The following is an 8347-nucleotide window of genomic DNA, read 5'->3' on the forward strand; positions in this document are numbered from 1 at the left end:
ATGGTTCTTGAGAAGGACCATGAAGAGGAAATCACCTTGTGACTGAGTTTTTCTCAGCCAATCCACCCATAAAGTCAAGGTTGAAGACAGCATAAAGGGTTGTATTGAGATTGCCATAAACATGTCATTTACTCCTTGTAGCCTCTTTTCCCCAATAATTGTGAAGTCTGGCAGCAATGCTGGCACCAGGACTTGCTCCTTTCCCTCTTAAATCTCTTTACAGCACCAACACCTGATTTATGTGCACCACAGTCAGTCTTGGATAAAAGAAGCACCCAGGAAGTCACCTCTAGCAAGGCAGAAGGGGCAGGACACAATGTGGTGACGCTGGGGATTATAGGACATTTCAATTTAAAGCGTGTTAATGATAAAGGTGGTGACTTTATGCTGCCAACAGTGGTTTGGGGCTCCTGTGGGCAGGGAGGAGCAGGAGGATAACTTGGGGCAAGCAGAGGCACAGCCCCAAGTTATCCTCCTGTGTTACTTGAGGACTGAGGCAAGGAAGGCTTAGATGAGAGTTTGGGGTGGAATTCAAAGCTGGGATGCCTAAAATACCATAAAATAAATTACTCTAAAAGAAAACTGGAAAGCTTTCATGTAGCTGCAGTGCCAAGAAGGCATGGCTCAAGACGAGGGAGGAGGATCTCATCATTTTGGATGTGACACAACTTCTCTCTCCCAGTGCTCCATTTATGAAGTGCCAGTCATATTTCATTTCTAATGCTTGTCTTGGTTGTAAGTACCCAGCTGTAAATTTGCTGGGTGATAGCCTTTAGATATGTGCATATGCATGTATGCACACAGGTTTTTATAACAGAGTCCAATTTTAGCTGAGCCTCTTGAAAATACTGTAAACCAAGCTTCAGTTTATCAATAAAGCATGATTGTAAAATTGTGGGCCTGAAAGACATGAAAATTATAAGACTGTCAACAGTAAAAAGGAAAAATAGATCAGAAAAATAGAAAAGTAGAGAATATCTGAGATAAATATAGTGAAGACAGTGTTGTCTTCCCTTTACCTACATGTAGTTTTGACTCCCATATGGTCCTCAAAGTTTATATTAAAAATTTTTGAGAATCTGGGTCTTACCCATTAGGAATCTGCATGTTTTAATATTATGTGTATCCTTGCCAGCCTTTTGTTTTTTCTGTTATGGTATTTGCAAGTGGCACCATAAGCAAGCGAGGGAGGGGGACAGTTTTTCTCCACTCTCTATGTATTTATCTTGTATGTTTGGCAACATTTGGAACCAGACCAAAATGAATTTAAGTCAATACTCAGTTTTGTTTGTTCCCTTTATAGCCCATTTCTCCTCTTGGTTTGCGTGGGTATTTCCAATAGCGACAGAGAAGGGAAAATATTTCAAAGCAAAGCAAAGTGTGGTTATATAACAGCAAACAAAGGCAGGAGGCTTCAAGGGGAAAATGTGACTCCTGAAAATAATTTTAAGAACTTATCTTTACGCAAACTGCTACACACAGTAATATAATTACAGAAATACAAACCCCCACACACATATCAATGCACAGAGTAAATACAATTATATCAGTGCTTGTATGAGCATAGCTTGCTTTATTACAGAAAGGGGAAAAAGATGTGATGGTACCAAACCTGTGCACTGTACATCCATGATATTATTATAATTGTTGTTGTTGTTGTTGTTGTTATTTATTAACAATAATAATGATAATATAGTAATAGAAATAATAACAATCTCAAATATTTTCACCCCTCATACATGCAGTCAAACTGGTAGAAACAGCAGATACAGAGTAATGCTATCTTCCCTGTACCCCCACACCCCCCTTATTTTAAGGTTCTTTCTCTTCTGAGATCTTGAATTGTCATAAGGTTGCAGGGTGGCCAGCCCACCCACAGGAGAGAGATTTGGTTCTCCTGATAAGCTGTTTATTAGTGGTTTGACTCCAAAATGTGTGCTTGGCTTCTTTGTGGCAGCTGTTGGAGGTGAGGACTGCAGAGCTCCAGCAGCTGTCAACACAACCCACACAGCAGTATAATAGTTAGGGGAAAATTGCTGAAATTAAATAGACTATGTTGAGTTAAAAGCACTTTTCTAATTCAGCCTTTGGAGGTGTGTATCTTCCTAATGGCTTGTTGTAACTATGGGAACAAGGGCTTTCCCCTCTCCCCCAGGTTTTGCCTTTGACTGCAACACAGCTCCTTGTGGTTCTTTGAGCTGGTGGAGACAGCAGCATAAATACTTCTATGGCAATACATGCATAGCCACCTAGAGAGAATGAAAAGGCTGATTCTCTTCTTTGTGGCAGGCACAGTGTTAGATAACAGTTAACTGATTGTAATTGATAATTTGTTCCACTCGGGTTTATTGCCTTACTTGCTCTTTCCTTCTCTCCCTTCTTTTAAGTATGGAGGATCTTAAACCTATCAAAGGTTTTGATGTCTCTCGAAAAAAAACCAGCAAAGTTGGAAAGCATTTGGCAGTGCAATTAGTAATGTTAAATCAGTGTGAATTCAAATCATTTAACTTGCTCCTTTAGCAGCTGATACCAGGAATACAAATTAGAAGGTAAAACTAAAATTGAACTATTGAAACTGGAAATCATCAAAACAAAAGACCCTGAGTTCCAGACTGAGGAGAACAGAGACTTCTTTTAATATGGGAAGAAATAAAAAAGAGGGGGCCAGAACATGAGTTAAATGAGCACATTTTCTTTCCTTTGGAGGACTGGCAGCTCTGCAGAGTGGGACTGAGGATGGTTCAGGGGCACAATGAGCGCTCTCACCCTTCTTCCTTCTGTTGTGATCAACACCCAGCTCACTGCTCAGCAAACAGGAAGAGCACAATAACTGCTGTGTCATGGATGACTCTTCTCCACATCCACCTCCCTCTGGAGAAGGGAAGTGTGCACACCAAATATTGCTGAGTGTTGCTGAGGAAGGGTTGTGCTGCCATTCGCAGGGATGTTGTACCTGAAAGGAGACACTGCAGCCTTTATCTCTGCCCCAGGCACATCACTTCCTACATCTGAGAGTGAAAGGATGCCACAGGAGTGGATTTTTTTTCTTCCTCTTACTTTTTTGATTTAAACAATGTCATAGCTGAAGGAGAGCAAAACAGCTGATTCCTCTGAGTACTGCAATCATGCACGGCTGCATTTTATGTGCAGTATCTCCCAGCCAGAGTCACTGTGCTCAAAGCCTTAGGGCTCTGTTTCCCTACTCTTTTCTCCTGGCAGAGATGCACACAACCACATTTCCCAGTTAGCACTTCATACCTTCCAACTTGAAAAGCATTTTCTACTCGCATTTTTGTTCTCAATTTTTCCTTCTATCTTCCATCTAATTTTACCTTGAATACTTTTTCACCAGAAAGTTGAATCAGATCAAATGAGCTTTGCATTTTAGTTTGAAGTTGATGAGTTCATTGTTATCCTGGGGCCTTCTCAGGACTTCTAAACTTGGGGTATGTGCAGAAAAACTGCTTACTTCATATCCCTGTAGCTTCATCATGAGTCTTGCACTTCTTGACATCTTGTCAGCGGCTAAGCTGTTGAAAGCAGTCTGTGGAGGAGCAGTGGGGGAGCCAGTGGAGATGGGGGTTTGGTGGCCACAGCCAGTGCCACGAGAACCAGCAGGATGCTGTGTCCTAAAGAAGTCCAATCCACAGACTGTGTTGGGTTAATGCAGAGTCTCACTGGCAGATCTTATGTTTTATTGGCAGTCTAGCTTCTGTTTACTAATTTCTGAAACCATGGTGGGAAGAGAGAGAAATACCTAAGACTGAACTGTTTATTGCCCTCCACGTGAGCTGCCAGGTAAGCAGTAGCAAGACATGAAGAAAAAGCAGTTTAGAGGCTAAATTTACTCAACTGTCATATGAATGTCCTGCCAGAGCCTCTATTTGACCTCCCTGGTTGTCAGAGTCTTCTTGAAAGCCTTAAGAAGCTCTTGTGGATGAACTTGCTATGAATCACAGAATAATTTAGGAGTTGGGCCTCTTTGTCCAGCCCAGTTTCCTCCATGTATCCCACCTGCTTTGTCATGATGCTGCACAACCAACATCACTCATACCAGGTGGCTCAGGCCCTTTCTACAAGGCTCTGAAGTCACACACTGTAAAGCCACAGAACATTTATGAGCAGCCTGAATCTTGGATCCAGCCCCCAGGAAAAGGATTTAAGATGCTTCTCCAGCTTCAAAGTGCACCGTGTCCTGGGAAGCTCAGGAGCAAGGGAGGTGTAACCTAGGAGATTCTGCTGCTTTCTGCAAAACTGGAGACCATATGAAACCTTGTGTCTCAGCACCCAAAATCTCTCACCCGAGGCAGCAGCGAAGAACTCAGTAGAGGCTTGCACCCCACGCTTTTTCCTGCAGATTACTCAGTTTCCATAAATACCTCTGCATAGGAAGGCTGTGTTAAGACTCTCGCACATCAGAGGGAATTTCAGAACCAGGCTAAGCAGGTGTGAAGCTACTGATAACTTCCACCTGCGCCCTAATCTCCGCTTGTCTCCAGTGTAACCATATCACAGCAAAGTACTCTTGGGGACACGTGTCATGATGCTGCTCCAAAGGTGCTCTGTCAAGGAGAAAATGTCTGTTTCATTGTTTGGTTGTGCATGACAGTCCATGGGGGAGCTTCTCTATATAATGCTTTAAATGAGGAAATCAGTAGAGGGGCCCCCTTTCTCAGTTTATTTGGTTTTTAATTCGGTTTTTAATTCTTCACAAAGTTCCTGCTAAGGAATACTAATACCACAATGGAGAGCAAATCACTCCAGTGTGTCACACAAAGTCAAACCTTTTCATCTGACCTGAGAGATAATTCCTCTAAACAATATCACTATAGTCAAAAGGAATTATAATTAATTCACACAGAGAGAATATAATTAGCATTCTTAGAAAAGAACTGGCTGCTGATGTACTTACTGCCTTATGAAAAGATTTTTCTTTGGAGTTATAGGAATAAACTAAGAGGCCTGAAAATCCCTTTTTATTAGTCTCAAGTGCAGGATGAACACATTTACCACTTGCCAGGCAGCCTTTTGGAAGTTTAATATATGAAAAAGCCGTACATCAAATAAAAATACGGAGTTGTCTATTACAGAAGTTGTGTCCTTCTGTGTTAGTAGCTGAAGAACAAGCAATCCTCTCCATCTTCATGTCCATCTATGCAGTCAAGTTCAAATTGATTCTTAGATTGATTTATAGATATGATGTCAAAAAAGCTGGGAGGCTTTTGCAGGGACACACATTTGTATCAACTACAATGTCATCAGCTGGGCCTGTATTATTTTTTCCCCAGCAATCACACTGCTTGTTTAGTAGAGGGAGCCCTACCCACAGTGCTGGTGGACATTTATTTCTCCCTTGAAATGTTTAAGCATCAATGGTTTTGGTGAAGACTGGATGGCAAAGAACAAACTGGGAATTCATCTGGTAGGGAAGGGCATTAATTCACAAACCACCTCACTCTAATTTTGAAAGTCAACCGCAATAATTAAACAACAAAGCTTAAAGAATATGAAACAAGGAAATTTTGTTGCCATGCATTTACATCAACCTATTTGGACAACAAGATTGTGCAACTTTCTTGGCCCAAAACATGCATAAATGAGTTGTCAAATTTCTCCAAATGCTTTGGCCAAAATCATTGTGATTTTTTTTTCCATCGGAAATGTTGAAATACTTGTTTAATATTGATCCAGCATTTTGCAACGACATTTCATTTATTAAATTTACCCTCAAATAAAACTCAAAAGGGTGAAAAAATGTAGGGCAAGGAAACAAACAGATTTTTCTGATTCACAAGCAAATATCTAGTTGGACTTGGAATAAAATAAACATTGTTTTTGCCGAAGCACAAGACCTGTGGGTAAATTAGAACTCTACTTTCCCAGTTCAGTTCATGAAAGTCAATTCAATTATTTTCACAGATTTATTTGTGACATAATATATTAATCAGACTTCAAAAGCTCAACTGATCTATTTGTTCCATAAATTCTACGCTGTAAAAACCTGCTTGCTAGCACTGACTTTGATGAGTGAATGATGCAGTTCTGTAAGAATGTAGTTGGAATTCTGTTGTCCACATGTTGTGAATAAAGGCTTAACCCTCTCATACCACTTCTCTATACAAACTGGCTGGGAAGGAGTAAAAAAATTGCCTCTGTGTCTATCAGACCAGATGAAAAAAACCCTCAATGGCATGCTTGCAACATTGTTTTAACTTTAATTTGTTTCTTCTGGCACCAAACAGGAGGGGTGAGTACAAGTGATATGAAGAGGTATAAAACATGATAAAGAGCGTCCCTGAAGTGTCCAAGGCCAGGATGGATGGGGCTCTGAGCAACCTGGTCCAGTGGGAGGTGTCCCTGCCCATGGCAGGGCGATGGAACTGGATGATCTTTAAGGTTCCTTCCAGCCCAAACCATTCTATGATTCTATGAAAATCTTTGCTCATCTGGTACCTCAAAGAGCTGACTTAGCCAGATTATAGGTCTTTTTACTTTAATTCTTCTAGGTCAATGCACTTACTGATTTCTTCATGGTTTTGGCAACTTGCACCCCAACAGCGCTGGGTTCTCTTCTCTGTCATGCTGCTCAGGGGAGCAGTAATTTTGTTTAAATAAATATCTATATCAGTTTAATTTTTGGGCTTTGGAATGTGTCTCCCTTTTCAATCTTCATCCTAGAGACAACTCAAAGGTTTTAGACCCTAAATGTGCAGCACATGAAACCCAACTAAAATATGAGTATAGAGTGCAAGAAATACCCTCTGCACGCCAGGTCAGGTGGGATGGAAGGTGTCTCTTTAAGCAGACATTTCTAGCTGTTTGCACAGATTTTCAGGTTTCCAGATTTTCCACTATCATTTGCTATCAGCATCCATTTAATCTTCCCCATGCTTTCTTTAAAGGTGGTCTTTTGTTCATAACTTAATCCCAGGAACTCCATCCCTAATCGTTTGCCCAAAAGTGACAAGAAAGCATAGGTACACATATTATTTGAAAAAGTGACACCCAAAGTGATGGAAGGAGATTTAAGTTCTTTATCAAATCAACTATTTTGTGAATAGTAAAAAACTGTGTACATACCAAACAGCAAAAAAAGGAGTTTGTAACACAGCAATAATTGTTTTCACTGGGGAAAAGCATCTGAATCAATAAGCACTAAGGTTGCAGACTGGTTTTGCTAATTGATTCAAGATCTGGGCAACTTCTAAGCAACACAGTTACTACTGCTGGCCTTTAAAAAAGTTGCACTTGTTCTGAAGAGCTACTAAATAACTAAAACAATATTGTTATTTTTAAAGGTCTCCTAATTCTGCCATTTCAAATCGATGTTAATCATTTGAGGTTGCTGCCTTTGTGAGGAAATGTTCAGGATATGTTAATGCAGTTCAGCTTGGTGCTCTTCTATCCGGGAAGCCATTTTAGAAGTCACTTGACTCAGACAGACTTTCACACAAGGTTTTACATATTTAATGCCAGGTCTGGTCTCCACCATGACTTAGCAAGAAGCTGCATTTCTAGTTCTCTTCCATGGGTCTGTGTTTCCATCATGTATGTTATAAAGGTGCATAAATTGGCATGGAAATCTAAAATAGTCTCTATTTGCAATGAGAACTTCATTCATAATGGATAGGGGATGTCTTTATGCTACAGTCAGGTATCAGATCTTTCACCAGGTGTTGCCTTCACCTTGATAAATCTGGCCTTGGACTGTTTACTGTCTGACCAGGTAGCAACCTGTATCTCTATGCCTGAGGGATGTGAGCATTTCCAGAGCACCTTTTGAAGTCAGTGATCACTTGTGGAAAGTATTAAAACCTGAGATCTTCATTAAGTATCAAGTGTATGAATTGCAAAAAATCCTCAAGGGGGCATTTGAGTCTGGAGGAAGGCAAGGGAGAAAAAGAGTACGGTAGAGAAGACTTTCTCCAGCTCAGTATCCTTTTAGGGAAAAGCCATTCTTTAGACAGACCTTGTCAGGGAATCTGTTTCCATCTGAAAGATGTGGAAACTGCCAGAGATCTTTTCCCTTGAAGGATATTGATAGAGGCTATCTCAAGCTAGGAGAAAAGTATAGATATGTATTAAAAATGGAATTGCTCATTTTACTTTTTCCTCTACAGCAGTCCACCATACACCTTGCTTAGTTTACTAAGTTGGCTATACTGAATTATTTACCCTTTACCATAAGGTCTAAGTAGCATCATGGATGACTATGAGGTGTCTGGAAAATCATGGAGAGAAAGAGTAAAGAGAAAGAGAAAGAGAAAGAGAAAGAGAAAAAAAGAGAAAGAGAAAGAGAAAGAGAAAGAGAAAGAGAAAGAGAAAGAGAAAGAGAAAGAGAAAGAGA

Source organism: Corvus kubaryi, unplaced genomic scaffold (genome assembly GCF_017639235.1).
Source record: "Corvus kubaryi isolate FWS band 111438036 unplaced genomic scaffold, C.kubaryi_AGA036_p1.0 133, whole genome shotgun sequence".
Lineage (NCBI taxonomy): Eukaryota > Metazoa > Chordata > Aves > Passeriformes > Corvidae > Corvus > Corvus kubaryi.